Below are 21,635 nucleotides of genomic sequence, written 5' to 3' on the forward strand. Positions count from 1 at the left end.
GCAGGAGCTCTCCATCTGCCATTTCCTCTAGTTCTGTGAACAAGACCTATATCCTCCTACATCCCACCCCTTGGGACCTGCCCCTCTGGTGGACAGGACAGAGGGGTTAGGAGAATGTGGGGGAAGAAGGTGTATTTCTGCGTCTTAGCACTTCCAAGAGGAGGCCCATAGCAGGACTCTGAAGTGTGTGTGGAGGTCTATTTCCTTGGGCCTGATCTTAACTCAAACATTCTTGTGGGGTTTTTCGTTTAGTTGTTTTGCTAAATATGAGTTTTGCAGCAGACTGAGGTACCAGGGTTGAGAACAGCTTTTGCGGAGGTGTTAAATAACGTGTATGTTAAACATTACAGTTTTTGTACATTAAAGGCAGCAGTGTGTCCTAGTGGATGAGAACTTGGGACTGGAACTCGGACAACCTGGGTTCTATTCCTGGCTCTGGTTAGAGGTCACCCAGCAGGCCAGTGACCTCTAACCAATCACTGCACCTCTATGCCTCAGTTTCCCCAGTGTCAGTGGGGATGATATCGATTGCCTTTGTAAAGTGCTATGAGATATAGGTGTTAGTATAACTATATTTTTATAGTTTTTCATTGCTGTATGCCATGAAGAGCCTGCATGCCCCTTTCATGACTCTACTTGTATAAATGCTCCTGAAAAGCAAACACATGATCCGAGCCACTTTAGGCCCTGAGTCCCACCCCAAATACATTACAGGAAAAGACCTATTTTAAATGGGAAATCTACACAAGGTTTAAAATTTCCTATTTGCAACAAGCTCCTCCATGCCTGTTTCTCCTTCTGGCCTCTCATTTGCCATTAGAAGTGCTGTGTTGCGATCTCTTTAATGTTTGCTAAATTATCTCATTTGTTTTCCTTTTGAAATGGATCTAGTTTGCTAACACTTGCTGCTCTGCTCTAAGGGATCAGGGCTTTTGCTTCAGGCAGGCTGTTTTTAGCATGTATGTGGAGGCTTTTTATTTTTTCCCTTCGTTTTTTGTTTCTAGCAGTATCTCTGATATTTAAACAGTGCCTCCAATGCTATATGAAACTAGAATATGAAAATATATATAAATTGTGTGTGTCTGATTATCTTCATGAAGTGAAAGTTACTGGTTATTTTATTTCATTTAAACTGAACCAGGAGCTTCAGGAAAGCTAGATTACTGCTTATTGATTTTTGAGTATCAAAGTTTGAAAACCTGCTGTGGCTAAAATCTTGTCCCCACAGCAAAATTAGGTTTTGCAGCATGGTTTGGGCTGTGCCCCATTAAAACTAATGCTTCCCATCCCCCTTTATGCTTCCAAATTGGTTTATCCCACTGTGCAGAAAGCTGCTGCCGTCTGTAGTTCTCTTATCAGGTCTGGTACATCCTTTACAGATAAGTGGTCTGAAACTAATACCATATGGCTGCTAATACTACAGCTGCCCCCACTGGGTGGGAAGTCAGGGGTAAAGGAAATGTGTGTGTTTAACAAATGTTCCATGTCACAACCAGAAACTGAGTTAGTTTGTCTTAAGAAGCTTCCTGTGGTTTAAGCACATATTAATGGAAGCCCTCCCTCCCCGCCCCAAACCTCCCACCATGTCTAAAATCTGAGTTACTGGAGTGCAAATCCTGATTATGCTAACCAGAGAAAAAATGCAAATCTTCTCATGATAATCAACATTTACAGTATTTTCCACTGAATGCATCCGATGAAGTGAGCTGTAGCTCACGAAAGCTTATGCTCAAATAAATTTGTTAGTCTCTAAGGTGCCACAAGTCCTCCTGTTCTATTTACAGTATCATTGCAATCCACCATTCTCTCGGGAAAAGAGGCTGGTGTTCCACTCTGTGAAGCATCCTATGCTGACTCAGTGAGCAATCTAATCAAAAGGTTTAGCTTTAACACTCTCAAAACCTGTAGAAATACCCTGTTACCTAAGAATTAGGGAGGAAATTACCATTTTGATTTCAGCTGAGATAAAGAGCTGTATTGTCCATTGTTGGTTGAAAATGCATAATTTGCAATTTTGTAGTGCAGTTGTAGTAGGATATTAGAGACACCAGATGGATGAGGTAATAGGTAGGATGTCGGTTTAATCACAGATAACTCACACGATTAACTCAAAAAAATTAATCACGATTAATTTTTTAATCAGTTTTAATCACACTGTTAAATAGAATTCCAATTGAAATTTATTAAATATTTTGGATGTTTTTCTATATTTTCAAATGTATGATTTCAATTACAACACAGTATACAAAGTAGACAGAGCTCACTTTATATTGTTTTTATTACAAATATTTGTATTGTAAAAATGACAAACAAAAGAAATAGTATTTTTCAATTTACCTTAGACAAGTATTGTTGTGCAATCTCTCTTTCTGGTAACAGTGCAACTTACAGATCTAGATTTTTGTTTGTTTTTTTTGTTATGTAACTGCACTCAAAAACAAAACAATATAAAACTTTAGACCCTACAAGTCCACTCGGTCCTCCTACTTGTTCAGCCAATCGCTAAGCCAAACAAGTTTGTTTACGTTTACGGGAGATAATGCTGCTCGTTTCTTGTTTACAATGTCACCTGAAAGTGAGAACAGGCTTTTGCATGGCACTACCAATTTTTGTCAACAAAAACGATGTTGACACCCAAAAGTCAACATCATAAAAATCGGAATCTCATGTTCACACTTGCTCCCTCTGTTGGCAGATTGTGTCCACAGTGGGGGCACCATCGTCGATAGTGTGAACAATGCACTTTGGGTACCCATCCTACAGTCCAGCTCAACACCTTGTGTTGCTCGGTGTTAAGGGAAGGCAGAGCAGATCGTGGCGCATCTTGGGACCAGTCTCCATGTCCTGTGATGCATTGCTTTCTGTCCCAGCACTCCATGGGCTTGTGGCTTGCTTTTGTGGCATTTTTGCAATGGCCCTTCTTTGCTGTGCACCTTGCCATCTTTGTGAGACGGGATGGATCCCACACTGCTGTCCTATGCTCTGTTAACTGTCATGACATCGGGAATGGCAGTGCAGTTAATCATAAAGTTCTTAACTGAAGAAGACTCTCAGGCGCCCAACATTGTGTGACATAAATAGGAGCAACTTTACTTTTGGCATTCACAGAACAGCTGCATAGGGTAGACCATTGCTTTTGGGCTCCAGGAAACAAGCATTGAATGGTGGGACTGTATTGTCATGCAGGTGTGGGATGAAGAGCGGTGGCTACAGAGCTTTTGGATGTGGAAAGAAAGTGTCCGGGTTTCTGAGATCCATGCCCCTGTGACCCAGAGCTTTCATTTCTCTCTCCCTGGCGATCAGCTGATAACTGTAGCAGCAGGAGGTCGGGATGAGGGAGGCAATGTAGAGAGTTAATTGCAATAAACTCTTTCTTTTGAAATAGAATAGCACATTGCACTTTCATCTCGCGCTCTTGAAGCGTCTTACAAACATTAACTAATTCAGCCTCTTGTGCTAATTAATCGCACTTCAGTAGATCAGGCAGCAGCTTTTCAAGTGCTCTGAACAGGGCCTATTTTCTCACCTCCACACTGGGATCTTTAAACCGGAGTATGACCCTTTCTTGCTTGCTGAGCACAGTCCGAGACTGGACTCGGTACTTTAAATCTCTAGCTACAAGAGGGTGTAACAGGAAAAGAGGAAAAGCCCAAGGGAATGAGAAGGAAGTGTATTAAAAAAAAAAAAACAAAAACAAAACCAAAACCAAGCAACGGAGAGAAGCAGATAAAAGTAAAATCGGTGGCGCTGTCGAGCCATCTCCGGTACGTTCAGTTACCGCTTCAGCTGATGGTACATTCCAGGGTTACAAGGCTTCTAACAAAACGATACGGTCCACTTGGCGGTCACCCGAAAGACAGACCTTGCCTTCGCAGCAAGACGTGACCCTTGTGAACACGGCAAAAGCTCCTCTCGCTGTTGCCACGCTGCTGCTGCTGCTTTTTTTCTTTTTCCTTTTCTTGCCATAACTTCACCTTGGCTACCGTGTCCCTTTCATCTCCACGATCCAGACAGCCCCTCCTATCGAAGCTAATGAGTGTTATGTTCCTGTTTCGCAGGGGGATATGCTGAGACAGAAAAAGGATTAATGACTAGCCAAAGGTAACACTGTGAACCTCTGGCAAAGTTAGCGCCAGAACCCAGGAGTCTTGGCTCCTTAGCCCCACAACTTTGATCACTAGTAACAAATGGGGAAAAGTTAGATACAATATTGTATGAGAATTTCTCAGAAATGCTGACACAAGGAAGCAATCACCATTAGTGATGAATTCTATGGCTAGGATGACTCAGGCAAGTTTTAGAAAAGGCTCTGTCAAAAACGCAACTCATCGAAGCACAAAGGACTGTAGTTTTGGGGTGGTTGCTTTTTTTTTTTTTTTTATTCCCGCATATAAGGAAAGGTAACATTCAAGAGGAAACAATACCTGCTCTCAAGACTAATGCTAGGACATTAGAGGCAAATAACATGAACATAGCAGTGATGCTAAGCAATTATTTTACATCTCTCTTCAAAATGTAAGGGGAAAAATATCCCACACATTGGCTTTAAGAAGTAGTTAGAAAATCTGCAATTAATGGTCAAAATAGCTGGGGGTTGGGGGGAGGCCCCTTCTTAAAGCAGACAAAGCATGAAAAACAGACAACAAATATCCAATATGGTATTGAGGGAGAAAAAAGCATGAATTGAAACTAGCGTAGATTCCTGAAGGCTGAGAAGCATCTAATAATGTCAGACCGAGGGCCATGTCCATAAACGACAGAGAGGAGTTGAACAGTGATTGTGCGGGAGTCAAATCAAGGACGACAAGAAAAACAGCTTGGTGAAAGAGGATGACTCTCTGCCTCTGAAAGGCCAGCTACCGACACTGCCCATTGTCCTTCCTGTGAGAGAGCATCATTCTAAGGAACAGCGCCTTGGCCAGGGATACGATGGATGAAGGAATCTTTTTCAGGGTGCGGGGGGACAGGGACTTTTGGTGGTGGGAAAAACACAATCTTGTGAGCTCCACAGAGTAGTTCTTCAGGTCCGGGAAAGGTGATAAAGTGTCACAGCCACATGCAAGGTGGAACAGATTGTTAAGCGTAAGTAGAGCCCTGCACAGATACAAAATTTGTATCCACATCCAATCTGCAAACATGGTCCATGGATATAAAGCTGGTATCTGCAGATTTGCAGGGCTCTAAGCATAAGGATTTGACATGTTGCAAGAAACCCTTCAAAATGAAGTGAGCAATTTAACACCTCTGCAGTCATAGGACAAAGGCAAATTAGTGGGTTACAGACTGTTGTAATGAGACATAAAACCAGTGTCTCTAATTGAGTCCCTGATTTTTGGTGTCTAGCAAAGCTATGAATTCAAGCTCACAGGCTCCTCTTTTGAAGGTGTTGTGCAGGTGTTATACCAATAAAATAAAAACCAGCAGGATCTTATTAAGGGGGAAAAGGCAAAATGCCACATTTATTGTGAATATAGAAAGAATCATAGTAAGCAGTTAGTTACAGCTATAACATTCCATTCAATTTCATATTTATTCACACATTCATTCATACAAACACACACACAGGTTCTGCAAGGTTGTTATCATAGTTACCAGCCCTAGACTTGCTCATGCCAAGCCACTGGCCAGGTGGCCTGGACATGAGGAGGGAGCAGGGCCTCATCAAATGCACATCTGATGCTCCTGGAAGTTGGTTTGCAGAATCAGACCCCAAAGTTCTCACTTTCTAGAGTCCATTTTTATAGGAATTTCTTCCTATGCCAGTCTGTGGGAATTACTTCATCATGCTGTTGCCGAATCAATCGGCAGATGGCACATTCCTGACAGCCCCGTGTTGCCAGATGTTATCTTGTTCTTTGGTTCTCCCATTCTTGAGGCTGTTGGATGGATTCCAGTCTGCCCTCCGGGGGTCCTCTGGTTATTTACACTTGACGCCGCCTTCAGTCGATGGACACCGGATTCTTAGGCTGGCACCTCCCTGATCATTCAGTTGTTATCCACACCAAGCATCCATCCACATACACCCTCTATCTCTATTTTAATCACAATTGTTAATACAACAAAAGGGTGGGGAGTCTCTGGGTGCTGTTTCTGTTGTTACAGAGTATTGCTTTGAGTCTCTCTCTGTGTGAATTGCTTTGAGAACAGACTCTCTTAGAATGTACTAATGCAGTTAGCAGCTTGCAAGTTTCACACAGAGAGGGACAGAAACAGTACCAAAAACCAAGAGACCTCTTAATAGGTAATACCAAGGAATTTAAACTATGGGGAATCAAACTCATTTGTGATTAATACAGAACTTCTTTAATAGGATCCAACACAGGTTTCCTTTTGAGGATGGGGACTGTGGGATCAGGGCCATCCTTAGGCATATGCAGCATACGCAGCTGCATAGGGTACCCGAAAATTTGGGGCACCATCAGGACCATAGGTGCTAACTTCTCATCTTGCCAGGGGGTGCTCAACGTCCACCGCGCCCAGGGCCTACCCACAACGTTTTGGCACCTGAGGCGGAGAGCTCAAATGATACCCCTATGCCCCCTTGCTTGTGCCAAAACTTGGAAAGGTCTCAATTCTGCCTTCTTCCTGCTCTACTCCTCTCATGGTACTGCTCTGCTGCCTACCCCAATAAAGAAGAACTAACAAGTTAAAACGTCTTGTTCAAAAAATTGATCCAACATGCTTTAGCTTATCTACCTGGGGCAGAGGGATGAAAGCTTAGAACACAAGTGTTCTGCATTCTACATTGGCACTTTGTTCAATTCTGGATTCATTTCAAGGTCCTGGCCTCAGGAGTGCCCCTCTCACTCTACAAATGCTATGGTCCTACAGGGACATCACAAATAATAGGGTCCAGGGCAGGATTCTTTGGAGATAGGGACAGAGCATTTGCAATGAAGGGTCCTTAGATGCCGGCGCTCCCTACGGGTGTAGATTGGAATGAGCTCCTCTACAGTATGATGTTAAACACACTACTTTCTAGGGGATTCACCCAACAAAGGAGACTGCAAGGTGGTCCCTTTCCCCTTAGGTATCTTTCACCATAATTATCTTAGAAATACAAGGAGGTGCAGAGGAAATTGTTCCCAGACAAAAAGTTCCTCCTGTAATTGTTGTATTTTGGTATGGTGACAGTTGAGTTGGAAATGCAGACAGGTAAATAGACAGGTGGACATAGGAGATATGGATAGGTAGGTGGGCAAGATAGATACAAACGGACACATTTGATAGATAAGATAGATACAGGCAAGTAGGTAATTCTGTTGATCTATCTCAGGATGGTTTGTCTTGCTGAATATTCCCCTTGAATATTCACAGGTGTTTACCTAGTAGCACAAATGCATTATTCACCCCTTTCCTTTCTGTGTCCTAAAGCAAAAAGTTAGTAAAGAATACCTCATAAAATCAGAGCTTGTATTCTCTGTGTCTGTCCAAGGTGTTTGGTGGGCTGGGCAGTCTGATACTGTGGAAGTTCTTTGTGCATCAGCTGAAGAGTAGTCATCAACATGAGATCGGCATTGAAAATGATAGAGCATGGGAGTCACGGGAAAGGCAATTAGCAGATGGAGTGAGACATCCCTCTGAATGTTTCTTTTGTTTAATATTAAAATGATAGAGTACAGCAAAATTCCTGAAAAATTGCATTTTTTTTTTTTAAATATTCCTGCTGGCTAAATTTTCCAGTTGTTCTGTTCGGAGACACAGGTAAAACGCTGCTAGTCACCCGACTCTCCAACAGTTTACAGGCATATTTTTCTTTCCCTGGATATGAATTGACCTTCTTTTGCAAGGTTCAAATGACTCATTTTCTGCCCCTGAATACAATGGTGAACAATGCTCCTTTCCTCCTCATTATTGCTTTGGCAATAATTATTCTTGCTCTCCAAACACACTATTTTCCCTTTTATGTGAATTTGCTCACTCTCATTTCTACCCTGAAAGTGCTGCTTTCTGCATTATTTTTAATTGGAAGGCTGGAGGGCAAATGCAATTAAATTGTGGTGCACGAACTGTAACTCATAATATTTAAAAAAAAAAAAAAAATTCACCTCACAGTTCACAAATTGCCTGTTTTCTAATCTGGAGTCCATTATAATTCCAGCTTTCCATTTTCATGCTCTGAACAAATGAAAAGAGCAAATCTTGGAGGGCTGGGGGGGGGGGGGAATGGAATGAATGTAATAAATGTGTTTCTTATCTAAGGGAAACAATGCTCTCCACGTATCTTTATGCAGAGATATATATATACAACCTGCACCAGTGTGTATGTAATATAGTGCTCTCTGTCGTGCAGAGGTGTGCCCTGTATCTGCAGGACCGTGAAAACTTGGCCGTGTTGAAGTTAGCCAAAAAAATCCCATTGACCTCAATGGAGCCAGGACTTCACCTTGTGAGTGAAGTAGAGGGAGATTTATAGGGCAGGTCTACACTAGAAGTGCTACATCAGGGGTTCTCAAACTGGGGATTAGGACCCCCAGGGGGCACGATGTTGTTACATGGGGGTCACAAGCTGTCAGCCTCTACCCCAAATCCTGCTTTGCCTCCAGCATTTATAATGGTGTTAAATATATTAAATAAGTGGTTTTAGTTTATAAGGGGGGTCGCGCTCAGAGGCTTGCTAAGTGAAAGGTACAAAAGTTTGAGAAACACTGTGCACCTGGCACTATGGCTGAAGTCACTATGAGCACCATGCCTAGAAGGTTTGTAGGATCACTTCTACTAGTGAGAGGCAGCCTTTCCTCTCCCGAATACATCCAGCTGTTTCACAGCACTCAGCACTGCTACCAAGCAGTTTAGAAGAGAGAGTGAAGAATGCTGCATCCCAGTTTAAACCAATGGGGGGATATCACATAAGTACACCGTGACAATGCACACTAAGCGTGACCAAGGTTATCCAGGGTACCACTCCTTCCCAGGAGAGCTGTAATGACCACACAGGACCCAGGTATTTGTTTTACAGCACCTCCAGCAGCAACTGCTGGGGCATGAGTTGCATGAAATCTCAAAGGAAAGAGCACACTAAGAGAGGTGATCTCTGCACTAAACACAATACAAACTAGTTTGTCCAACATCATCGCTTCCCCTATCGACAGATAAAATCTATATTTATTTGAATGAGGGAGTAAGGCTTTGGATGTTTCATTGTATTAATGTTACAAGTAGAATAACAGCCAACAGAATTGTTCTATCAATATCTGAAATCACTTAGAGGATGGATACTCAACCTGGCATGTTTTGTCACTTTTTCTGCCCAATAAACATTTCCTTTGTTCACTTCGTCTCCTCCAGTACAGTAGGCAGGCCGGCTGTATCCACTGTGTCTCACCTTTTAAAAACAGAGTTTCTAATTTCATTTTACTGAGCGCTCAAATTAATATAGGCTTTTAGCAGTATTAATCTGCACTGTTTGCATACTAATAAGTTATGAGAACAATGGAGCCTAGACGTTCTAGACCATGGAGTTGCTTCCTCTCTTGTATCTAGCACGGAGGTTTATAAAGATAAATGCATTATAGCCACTTATGCTAAGGACTCCTTCTCTGTGCCAATGTCTAAAGGTATTGGAAAAGAAGTGGCTTTTAGGACCTACTCTTTAAATAGGTTGATGCATTATTTTGAAAACAATGCAAAGAATTTCAATTAGAGCTGAGATACCTTGGAAATTACCTTCCCCTGAGCCAGCTTTCTGGCTCACTCATTAATTGTAGATTCATTATAATTAATTAAATTTTGGGAGTACTTAAGTACTAGGCTCCTTGATATTACTGGTAACATCGCATTCCAAGACCACTGGGCTCCTTCCACCACTAACCATTTGTACTCCCAACACAATTAGACCTCATGTAGTGCACATAAACGCCAAGTGCATTATGTGAAGAATGAACAGGGCAGGCTCCTGTGAGGGGTGATACAAGGAGACTCTTGTTTGAAATGATTTAGTTAATGCCAAACCCACTGCTTAAGTCACTGCACCTCAGTGAGACGGGTTATTAGTAAAAGGAATGTCCCCATGGCCTACTGTCCCCGGATAGGCTCTCTGACAGCAAAGCCATTGCTGAAAGAAGAGACAGGTTAGTGGTTTCATTAAAGCCAGTCTTTTTACTCACCCTGTTTTTGTTTCATTGTGATGAGTTTTGCAGAGACGGGCTGGTTTCTGGTGTTTCCCCCCAGGCCTCTCTAAATGCTTTCAGGGTAGTTACAGGAGACTTTTAACGGGGGGAAAAAAGCATTCTGGGTTCAATTTTTGAAGAGTTGTTTTTGCAACATGCGCCGGCACAGCACAACTTAAGGGGTTTTAGAGAAAAATATGGGCCCACAAGACGTGCCAGGGCTCCAGAGGTAGCGAAGGCCTTGCAGCGGCAGCGCAGGACAATGCCTGGGCAGTCCTCGATGAACTTGGATCCGACGCTGATTCAGAGACAGGGCTAAATTTGAAAAAGAGCCCGTACTTGCAAACATTATAATGCACTAAGAAATTCTGGCTGCACCCACAGCTGTAGAAATGACAGGAAGCAAGAGGCTCTTTATCAACTCTTTGGAAATCTAGCCTTTGGTGTTCTCAGGTTTATCCAAACCCATAAGAGACCACCATTCATAAGGGTGAAGTGTTCAGATCAGAAACTCAGCTGCAAACCGAACTTCGGAGTGAGTGATGTTTTTCTATAAAACATTACTCCGCTTCCTAGAAAAACCTCATAATGCTATATAAATACATGGTTACAGCAAAGACAGAGATGAAAGTCATTCAGAGAAGCTAAGTAGATATTATTCCTGGCACATCCATGATTATTTCTGACCCTACCAGAAAGCAGATTTGTGTTCATAAAGTGGCTACCTCTCCCTCTCTCTGTTATCCATTTGTTCTTAAGTCTTGTCTCAGGTATGTACCAATGTCTGACCAGACTTTCCGAAAAGTTGGACACCTCACCTCGATATACATTGCATACAACTTTTAGCCAAGAATGAAATTTAAAAAAAAAAAAAAAAAAAATTCACTCCAGTTGGTGCTGCCCAGAAGGAGACTCTGCCAGCCATGGCTGGAAAAGTAGCCTTGGCCTCTTGTTTTTGGTGCATACGTTCATACGTTATAAATTGGCATGGCCCTTTATCACCTGTTGTTTGGCAACATTTGGCCCCGTCCATGAGACCAAGTGGTGTCCCCACGCCAGGGGAGATAAAGTGGTTAATCCTAAAATATGCTAAACTGGGAAAGGTACTCCAGCTTCCTTTTCAAATGAAGTGCATGAAAATTACTCATAATTGGCTGGATAATTACAGGAATTTGAAGCTGGAAGCTTCAGCACTTACTTTTATTAGTGACAAAACTTTTTTACTGCTCTAATTGATATTCAGACACGATCATTTTCATAGGAACACGTTGCTCCTCTGCTGCCTCCTCCCTTGTCTTCGTTCTCATGCCTGTTTGCAAAGGAGTGCAGCCCAGGAGAGATGTCACAGAATTATGGATGTGGCACAGACTAGATTCAGCACAGGGATGTTAGGTAGAGACTTCCATTTGTCACAGATTGTCCTTGCTGCCCCTTGTCAGATCTTGCAGGATGAGTCAGGCCATAGCATCGTAAGCCATCATTTCCAACCCTGATAAAATGTTTCCCAGGAAGCTGTCCTGTAATTGGCTGGCTGCCAGTTAAGGGACTGATGGAGATGCTTGTTCCTTACCAGTGGAAGTCAGAAATGTGGACAGAAGCTTCCTGAGCAACTCTAGAACTGCCTGCAGTACAGTAACGTGAATGATTCTTGCCCACTTGAATAGCAAAGGCTGCCATGCAGATGAGCAAAATAAAGTTTGTCTTTATTTCCAGTTACCGAGCTCAACGTTCACCTTGTTCCCTCTCCCATCGCCCCCTACTTACCACATTGGGGCTCCCTCTTCGCATTCTGCTGCTGCCACCCAGGCGACACCCAACTGCACGGCAGTGTATGATCTGCATTTTCAGAACCTGGCCAGCTGCGGTGAGGAGCCACCTAGACTAGCAAGGAGTGGAATGTCTAAATGAAACCATTTTACGTGTTTTGGAAACGTATTTTCTCTCTTTTTGCCAGAACTATTCACCAGCTTTGATCTGAATTGGAGAACAGTTTGTTGACCCCATTTTCAGCAAATAAACTATTCACCAAAAAACGCGCTTATTACAGTGGGACTAGGAAGAGGAAAATGGCACTGAGAGGTTAAATCCGCTCTCTGATCTGTATCTGGCAGACAGAGTCCAGAATCTGGCTGAGCATCTTCCTAATAGATTATAAAGATAGGTAGAACTGTGACCCCCACGTTGGAATATTGTTCCCTCCGTATCCTTAGTGGAGTCAGTTCAGTGCATAGTTCCATTTTAGCTTGAAGCTAAATGTCAGTCCCTCACATGAGCACAGCCTCTCTCTCATTCCAGAGTTATGAAAAGGTTTAGAAAGTGCAATTTTCAAGGGCTTTTACAGCCATGAGATCTTGAGACCTTTAAAAACATACATATACTGTAACTGCTTCCAGGAAGGATCTCGCACCTTTCGGCTGAGGCTAGTGCTCCAAGAGATACTCTAGTGGGAACGCTGATTTCATGCGACCTGCAGTATGATGATGCAGAAGAAAGATGAAGTTGCACCAAGCTAATAAAGTTTCCTTTTTTTATAAGCCTATTAAACATATCCACAAGGCATGATTTGGCAACTCAACTACCAGAAAGAAAAGGAGTACTTGTGGCACCTTAGAGACTAACCAATTTATTTGAGCATGAGCTTTCGTGAGCTACAGCTCACTTCATACCGTGGAAAGTACAGAAGATGTTTTTATACACACAAACCATGAAAAAAATGGGTGATTATCACTACAAAAGGTTTTCTCTCCCCCCACCCCACTCTCCTGCTGGTAATAGCTTATGTAAAGTGATCACTCTCCTTACAATGTGTATGATAATCAAGATGGGCCATTTCCAGTACAAATCCAGGTTATCTCCCTCCCCCCCAACAAACACTCTCCTGTTGGTAATAGCTTATGTAAAGTGATCACTCTCCTTACAATAAGAAAAGGAGTACTTGTGGCACCTTAGAGACTAACCAATTTATTTGAGCATGAGCTTTCGTGAGCTACAGCTCACTTCATCAGATGCATACCATGGAAACTGCAGCAGACTTTATATATACACAGAGAATATGAAACAATACCTCCTCCCACCCCACTGTCCTGCTGGTAATAGCTTATCTAAAGTAATCTTCAGGTTAGGCCATTTCCAGCACAAATCCAGGTTTTCTCACCCTCCACCCCCCCACACAAATTCACTCTCCTGCTGGTGATAGCCCATCCAAAGTGACAACTCTTTACACAATGTGCATGATAATCAAGTTAGGCCATTTCCTGCACAAATCCAGGTTCTCTCACTCCCTCATCCCCCTCCAAAAACCCACCCCCATACACACACAAACTCACTCTCCTGCTGGTAATAGCTCATCCAAAACTGACCACTCTCCAAGTTTAAATCCAAGTTAAACCAGAACATCTGGGGGGGGGGGGTAGGAAAAAACAAGAGGAAATAGGCTACCTTGCATAATGACTTAGCCACTCCCAGTCTCTATTTAAGCCTAAATTAATAGTATCCAATTTGCAAATGAATTCCAATTCAGCAGTTTCTCGCTGGAGTCTGGATTTGAAGTTTTTTTGTTTTAAGATAGCGACCTTCATGTCTGTGATTGCGTGACCAGAGAGATTGAAGTATTCTCCGACTGGTTTATGAATGTTAGAATTCTTGACATCTGATTTGTGTCCATTTATTCTTTTACGTAGAGACTGTCCAGTTTGACCAATGTACGTGGCAGAGGGGCATTGCTGGCACGTGATGGCATATATCACATTGGTGGATGTGCAGGTGAATGAGCCTCTGATAGTGTGGCTGATGTTATTAGGCCCTGTGATGGTGTCCCCTGAATAGATATGTGGGCACAATTGGCAACGGGCTTTGTTGCAAGGATAAGTTCCTGGGTTAGTGGTTCTGTTGTGTGGTATGTGGTTGTTGGTGAGTATTTGCTTCAGGTTGCGGGGCTGTCTGTAGGCAAGGACTGGCCTGTCTCCCAAGATTTGTGAGAGTGTTGGGTCATCCTTTAGGATAGGTTGTAGATCCTTAATAATGCGTTGGAGGGCTTTTAGTTGGGGGCTGAAGGTGACGGCTAGTGGCGTTCTGTTATTTTCTTTGTTAGGCCTGTCCTGTAGTAGGTAACATCTGGGAACTCTTCTGGCTCTATCAATCTGTTTCTTTACTTCCGCAGGTGGGTATTGTAGTTGTAAGAAAGCTTGACAGAGATCTTGTAGGTGTTTGTCTCTGTCTGAGGGGTTGGAGCAAATGCGGTTGTATCGCAGAGCTTGGCTGTAGACGATGGATTGTGTGGTGTGGTCAGGGTGAAAGCTGGAGGCATGCAGGTAGGAATAGCGGTCAGTAGGTTTCCGGTATAGGGTGGTGTTTATGTGACCATTGTTTATTAGCACTGTAGTGTCCAGGAAGTGGATCTCTTGTGTGGACTGGACCAGGCTGAGGTTGGTGGTGGGATGGAAATTGTTGAAATCATGGTGGAATTCCTCAAGGGCTTCTTTTCCAGTCCACACAAGAGATCCACTTCCTGGACACTACAGTGCTAATAAACAATGGTCACATAAACACCACCCTATACCGGAAACCTACTGACCGCTATTCCTACCTGCATGCCTCCAGCTTTCACCCTGACCACACCACACGATCCATCGTCTACAGCCAAGCTCTGCGATACAACCGCATTTGCTCCAACCCCTCAGACAGAGACAAACACCTACAAGATCTCTGTCAAGCTTTCTTACAACTACAATACCCACCTGCGGAAGTGAAGAAACAGATTGATAGAGCCAGAAGAGTTCCCAGAAGTTACCTACTACAGGACAGGCCTAACAAAGAAAATAACAGAACGCCACTAGCCGTCACCTTCAGCCCCCAACTAAAACCCCTCCAACGCATTATTAAGGATCTACAACCTATCCTAAAGGATGACCCAACACTCTCACAAATCTTGGGAGACAGGCCAGTCCTTGCCTACAGACAGCCCTGCAACCTGAAGCAAATACTCACCAACAACCACATACCACACAACAGAACCACTAACCCAGGAACTTATCCTTGCAACAAAGCCCGTTGCCAATTGTGCCCACATATCTATTCAGGGGACACCATCACAGGGCCTAATAACATCAGCCACACTATCAGAGGCTCGTTCACCTGCACATCCACCAATGTGATTTATGCCATCATGTGCCAGCAATGCCCCTCTGCCATGTACATTGGTCAAACTGGACAGTCTCTACGTAAAAGAATAAATGGACACAAATCAGATGTCAAGAATTATAACATTCATAAACCAGTCGGAGAACACTTCAATCTCTCTGGTCACGCAATCACAGACATGAAGGTCGCTATCTTAAAACAAAAAAACTTCAAATCCAGACTCCAGCGAGAAACTGCTGAATTGGAATTCATTTGCAAATTGGATACTATTAATTTAGGCTTAAATAGAGACTGGGAGTGGCTAAGTCATTATGCAAGGTAGCCTATTTCCTCTTGTTTTTTCCTACCCCCCCACCCCCAGATGTTCTGGTTTAACTTGGATTTAAACTTGGAGAGTGGTCAGTTTTGGATGAGCTATTACCAGCAGGAGAGTGAGTTTGTGTGTGTATGGGGGTGGGTTTTTGGAGGGGGGTGAGGGAGTGAGAGAACCTGGATTTGTGCAGGAAATGGCCTAACTTGATTATCATGCACATTGTGTAAAGAGTTGTCACTTTGGATGGGCTATCACCAGCAGGAGAGTGAATTTGTGTGGGGGGGTGGAGGGTGAGAAAACCTGGATTTGTGCTGGAAATGGCCTAACCTGAAGATTACTTTAGATAAGCTATTACCAGCAGGACAGTGGGGTGGGAGGAGGTATTGTTTCATATTCTCTGTGTATATATAAAGTCTGCTGCAGTTTCCACGGTATGCATCTGATGAAGTGAGCTGTAGCTCACGAAAGCTCATGCTCAAATAAATTGGTTAGTCTCTAAGGTGCCACAAGTACTCCTTTTCTTTTTGCGAATACAGACTAACACGGCTGTTACTCTGAAACCTCTCCTTACAATGTGTATGATAATCAAGATGGGCCATTTCCAGTACAAATCCAGGTTATCTCCCTCCCCCCTCCCCCCCAACAAACACTCTCCTGTTGGTAATAGCTTATCTAAAGTGATCACTCTTCTTACAATAATCACCAATTTTTTTCATGGTTTGTGTGTATAAAAACATCTTCTGTACTTTCCACACTATGCATCCGATGAAGTGAGTTGTAGCTCAGGAAAGCTTATGCTCAAATAAATTGGTTAGTCTCTAAGGTGCCACAAGTCCTCCTTTTCTTTTTGCAAAGACAGACTAACATGGCTGTTACTCTGAAACCTATCAACTACCAAAAAAGAACAAGGAAAGCACAACCTGAAACAATTGCCGTCCTACTAAAGTAGAAGAATGCATTAGAATAATAAAGCACTATTTCCTAGGTATAATTTTTATCTTTCCAGAACTCAGTATTTTCTTTTATTAGTAGAAAATTTATCATTTAACAAGTTCATAGTATTTAAACAAACTGTGTACAGTTTTTAAAATTACAGACAAGCTGTTTCTGTTCTGAAGTACCACTGCCCTCTGGGTTATGAAGAGCATGTAAAAGTTAATAGGAAACTTTACCTGTCCACCTAGCTGATGTCAGAATCATGTTCCCATTGCTAAAACTATAGGCATTTCATCATTTTAACTAATATTTTATTTAAATTCAAATATTGTATTGACACACATTTGCCACTGCCAGCTCAGTGCATCACCTTTAGTAACCAGTTTCTACTCCTTCAAGGGCCAGAAATCAGCTCGGAACAACATTACCCAGAGTACAAAGAGAATACAACAGCAACCAGAGGATGTTGTGAAGGCCAAGACCATAACTGGGTTCAAAAAAAAAACTAGATAAGTTCATGGAGGATAAGTCCATCAATGGCTATTAGCCAGGATGGGCAGGGATGGTGTCTCTAGCCTCTGTTTGCCAGAAGCTGGGAATGGGCAACAGGGAATGGATCAGTTGGTGATTCCCTGTTCTGTTCATTCCCTCGGGGGCACCTGCCATTGACCACTGTCGGAAGACAGGATACTGGGCTAGATGGACCTTTGGTCTGACCCAGTAGGACCGTTCTTATGTTCTTAACTGTACAAAGAAAATAGCCTGAAATAAAAAATGGGAAAATTGATTAATGCTTTTCCAGAGCATCTAACGTTTTAATGCATTAAACAAACAGAAAAGTTGATATCAAAAGGGCGAGAAATTGTTCAATTTTTTGCTGTAACTTTCCTTTTTCTTCTCCAAGGAGCGAGGAGAAAAACACAAAAGCTCAAATAGTGACCCAGAACCCATTCTGTGAAATGGTAATGGAAAAGGTACAGATTCATCCATCATCTTGAATAGTTCCCCTTGTCATTCCCCACAACAAATAGCTTCTTATTGTGGGCTCCTGGTCTTTTATGTTCCTGTTCAGGAAAACGTATGTATTCATAGCATCTCATTGTATTTTCTTCTTCTAAACAGGCAAAAAAGGAGTAGTTAAAAATAAGTGGTTCCAGCATTATTGTCCTCCACAGCATCATTACGTTCCCCACAGAAGCATGACATACTGCCACTGGGGCTGTTATCGGTATTTTAATTAGGAAAGAATCACAAAAAACTTAAAGTGCCAGACTAGAGTAAAAAAAAAAATTCTTTTCAGTGTTCTCCTATTATATCTAATCCCAGAAAGATCAACATTTCATAGCTAAAGGGAATAAAATGGTCTGTTGTAACTGGTGTTTGCTACTGAGTGAAGTTCTCAGTTCTTGTGTGACAGCAAAAGAAAAAAGCTAATGGCTGCCAGCAAGTATTAATTCACTTTTTACTAGTTCATATTTTCTAACACATAAAAGAGAACAGGGAGATGAATGCCCAGAGTTGCAGTTAGCTATTTGCAGTGATTAGGTGTTCAGAAACCCCTGTGAACAATGGGCCAATACTGCAAAAATGAACATATGGTGTTACTATCTGTTGTGGGTATTATGGTAATGCTTAGGAACCCTGGCAAGAATCAGGGCATGATTGTGCTAGGCACTGTTCAAACATAACAAAAAGGACAGATCTTTTGTACTGCTACATACAAATACAGTTACACTTAGAAAATTAAATATATATACATATAACTTTACTCGTGAGTAATCCATTGTTTTAAAAGATTGCCTTTACTCATGTGAGTAATCTTGTGCATAAGTGTTTGCAAGATTAGAACCTAACATTTTAAAGAAGATTCCTATGCCAAACCACATCCATGCACAGATACTGAGAACCCTGGTCCAGTACCACCGCTTGCCTCCTTGAAACCCTGCTGGAAGGAGCTGCTCAGTAGAAACCTGGAAGAAGCAAAACTTTCATGCTATGAAATATTGTACGTTTTGTATCTGGAGAGAAGCTGGAATGGGCCCTTGCTGTGGTGGGGAGACAAACCAAGGGAGGACAGTGAAATGATTACTATACCTCCATCCACTTTAAGGCTCTGTTGAACTGTAGGTGGGTGTAACTGTTCCTCCTTCATCAGCTTCTGACTGCGTGAGGATGCTCTCTGTAGGCCCCAGGATCTGGGCTTTAGGTGGTGCGGGGACCTCGTCCTTGCCAACAACTCAGGTGAATTTCACTCTAAAATGAATGTCAGATTGCTCAGCATGATCTGCCTGGGGCAGGCATTCCCACAGCACAGGAACCTAGAAGTCATTCATTTTTAATTTGTGTATCTGCATCCTCACGAATTTCAATATTTGTGTGGAACTGTTTGTTTTAAATACACCAAAATTACACAGATACCAGCACCTGCGCTTTGTTTGCTCTACCCCCATTTTAAATTCCCGGATGGAACCTATTTAGTCAGGTTTATTACGCAATAAATGCCCTAAGCATATGTGAGGGGAGAAAAAGTATTAATAATAAACTCTGTGTTTTGTTCTTACACAAAAGAATTATGCGAAAGCTTCTTATTAAGAGACAAGAGGAAAACATGGTAGTTATGTTAGCCACACTGAAACAGATTATACAGTAGAGATGCATTCACATGCATTCATTAAACGTTCTCAGGATTATTGTTGCAGTACTTGACCAGAATATAAACATGATAAATGAGCCATTGCTCTAAATTAATTCTTATATTGTATAACACATCATACTTTCCTAATTTTTCAACAAAAGCACATTGGTGCTTGTTCTGGTTTGGACTTGAGCTTTATACTTTGCAATGCATATTGTGCATTATACTGCCTCTGACATTTCCACATAATTACTCAGCTTATGCTCTCCCACTTTTATAATTTTGCTGAATTATTCATAGTATAATTGTCCCAGTAAATATCAGACCATTGGCCAAATAGGTTAAGAAATGTCCGGGCTTCTTGCACTGCACTGAACACCCTCCCTCCCCTGCCTTTTGGTTATTGCTGTTTATATTCTGGTAGCACCTAGGAATGTCAGTGAAGGATCAGAATCCCACTGCGCTACATGCTAAACAGACAAATATCCAAGCCAACAGTCCCTGCCCCAGAGAGCTCGCAGTCTAGGAGTCAGGCAGGATGAGACACGTAGATGAAATGTGCCAGGGGGAGGTCAGGGGATGAGATAACAAGAACATGCACCGAGTCTAGCAGAACAGCAGAGATATCTCAGATCTCTGCTTGCCTAGCTGTTTCTTTAGTTAGCCAAGAGTAATTGTCCCTTTAATCAAGATGACTTTAGCATGTTAATCTGGACCTGAGCCTTTTAACCTCAGCTAAGCAGGATCCAAGGACAGAGATGTGTAGCTCATGTTGGTGACAGGAACTGGCTGCGGGGAGCAGGGGAGAGAACCACACTGACTGGCTGGTGATCAGCAGAGGGGGTTCAGGCTGGGTAACCAGTTTTGGGGGAGGCCAGTGGAGCTCTCTGTCACCCATTCTGCTTTGTGGAGTCCAGTGCTGGAACTTCCTTTGTGCACAATCCCTCCTCTCGTCTGGAAACAGCATTTCAAGCCTATGTTATTCCATAGGGCGCACTCTGACCAGGTAACCTGAGCCCTTGCATAGCTTAGCCCAGAGATTCCACCCAGGTATTCCCTCCCTGCAGGATGACCTTCTCTAAGGTTTCCAGAGTTCCCCTTAAAGCTCAAAGTTTCCCACCTGAGCCACTGTTCACATACCGCATAGTGCAGGCTGCCTGGCCAGGCATGTCCAGAGAGAGGTTATACCTGGCCAGCAACTGTTTGACTTGCTTTTATTATCTAAGTATTAGGTACCATACATAGATAGTCTGTCTGCACTGCCTTTGTATTTCTCTCCCATTTCGCTGTAGCAGTGGTTTTCAAGCTCTAGTCCGTGGACCTCTTGGGGTCCGCAGACTATGGCTAAGATTTCAAAAGGGGTCCACACCTCCATTTGAAAATTTTAGGGGTCTGCAAAGGAAAAAAGGTTGAAAACGACTGCCTTGTGGAGTCACCCAGTACAGTGTCCACAGTCTCATATACTCTGAACACAAATGAAGGAGTGACCAGAAGAAAGCGTTTTTGTGCCTGTTGGATATGTCTAGTACGGGCTTCTTCCACTGGGCAAGCTGGAAACAGAGCAAATGAGAGGAAAGGATTGTTTTACACACTTGCGTATGTGCAAACATTTGTGTGTGCTGACCACACAGCAGAAACAACAGCAGGCCCAGTGGTAGCCTAGCTCCTTGATGCTTAAACGCAAGATCCCTGGCCCCTGAGGAGATGCTCAAAGGATGCCACTTTGTAACTGTGAATATTCACTGGCACCTTTTAACAGAGACACCCTCTCAGCATGATTCCTGTTACTAAGGTAGAAAATCAAGTTCCTCAGAAGATGCAAGACAAATGATTGGTTCAGGAGCTGCACTGAGCTGCATCTCAAGAGAATTGCTGTAATAAATTCAGGTTTATGTCCTTCCCAGATTAAAACAAATAACTATCCTTGTGAGGCTACACATTTTGCTTGTGACTTTCTCTTGCAGTTGCCTTTTGGCTGTACTAATCTCCTTTACGGGGCCAGAACCCTGAATTTATGATTTGTTTTTGCTGAGGCCAATGCTGAGGGATTTACATAAGAGATATCGGCCTTAAAGAGCTTAACAATGATTGCCAAAAGTGACAAATGTTGATGATTGCTGCTACCAAAGATTTAAACAGCCCAAGCTCATCGCATGTGCTGTTATATAAGTAAAGGAGGATTCGCCTGCAAACGCTCTCTCCTGAGAACCAGGTGATTTTAAAAAACACTAATTGGCAAATCCCCCTTTGCATCAGATTGGACATCGCAATCATACTGTGGAAGTGAAATGCTAAATGACAGTGGGCAAGTGTTAGGTCACTAGAGTTCCAGATGAGAGTGTATCTCGCTTTCATTCACACGTGTGTGCAAGCACACGCAGAGTCCCAGAAGCGGCGCACTTTCTCTCTCTCTGCATGTCTCTCTCTCTCACACATGCACGCTGTTGGAGAACCCTGCCATCAGTCTGTCTAGCACAGGATAAGGAACAGAATAGAACAGAAC

This window comes from Eretmochelys imbricata, chromosome 26, assembly GCF_965152235.1.
Source record: "Eretmochelys imbricata isolate rEreImb1 chromosome 26, rEreImb1.hap1, whole genome shotgun sequence".
NCBI lineage: Eukaryota > Metazoa > Chordata > Testudines > Cheloniidae > Eretmochelys > Eretmochelys imbricata.